Raw genomic sequence first — 1,099 nt, forward strand, 5'->3', positions numbered from 1 at the left:
CAGCGCTCCGCATGAGAGTACAAGCAATGATACATAGTTAAGTAAAGTATTATTAATTTCAGTTGGGTATAATGTATCATCTGCTAAAAAGGGAAGTCGCCAAAAGGGGAATGTCGCCAACTATGGTCACACATGTGTTGCCATAGAGTTTACAGTGTTGCCGCGGAAAGGGGTTAAAAACTTAAAATGAATAATATTGAACCATGTGAAAATGGCGTCGTTAACATCGCGTGGCATGGTGGCCCGGTGACCCAGCGGGTCTGCAGACCTTGGTCCGACCCACGTGCCGCCCGTGCCGCCGCGCGCCCGACACACACTGGGCGCCGCGGTGGGAGAACACTGTAAACTCTATGGCAACACATTTGTGACCATACTTGGCGACATTCCCCTTTTGGCGACTTCCCTTTTTTGTCGCCAAACTTTGGCGACATCCAAGATGTCACCATAATTATGGAAGAGGGGGGGAGGGGGGGAGTGCAAGCCGACTGGAGCGACGAGAGGGGCAGAAGAAAGGCAGAAAATGCGAGGCCCAGAGTAAGCCGATGCCGTGCGTGTGGCTGGGGTGTACAGGCGGGCGTGATCATGGTGACGAGCGCTGCCGCTGCCGCGTTGTCGTACCCAAACTTTCATTGGATATAAAACTTTGCGCGTCGAGTTCAGTGCTTCCGGGGGTCCGGCTATGCCCCGCGTCGCGCCCGCCGCGGCTCAAAGTTCGGAGCTGCTGCTGCTGCTGTCCTGCCAATCAATCGCGCCGTGGAAACAATGGGGCCCTTGCCTTTGGTGGGGTGGGGGCGCAGCTGGAGGGGTGCGCTAACCACCCCTACTCCCCTGGGAGCGGCCCGGCCGCGCCTGTCGGACGAGATACCCGTCGGGTACCAGCGGGTGGAGCCGGGGCCGCGGCGTCTAAGCCTCTCTGCTGCGCGACGAACCGAGAGGCGAGCAGCAGCAGCAGGGCCCGTGGGAGAACGGGCGTGGCTGGGCTGGGCGCGACATGGCACGGGGGTGGGGATGGGGGAGTGGGGAAGCGGGAAATGCATCCGGGACCGCTTGTTCAGGTTCCAGCCCAGACAAACACTGCTGTGGAGGGCCCTGGAGCAGC

Source organism: Frankliniella occidentalis, unplaced genomic scaffold (genome assembly GCF_000697945.3).
Source record: "Frankliniella occidentalis isolate FOCC.00 unplaced genomic scaffold, Focc_3.1 Scaffold36, whole genome shotgun sequence".
Classification (NCBI taxonomy): Eukaryota; Metazoa; Arthropoda; class Insecta; order Thysanoptera; family Thripidae; genus Frankliniella; species Frankliniella occidentalis.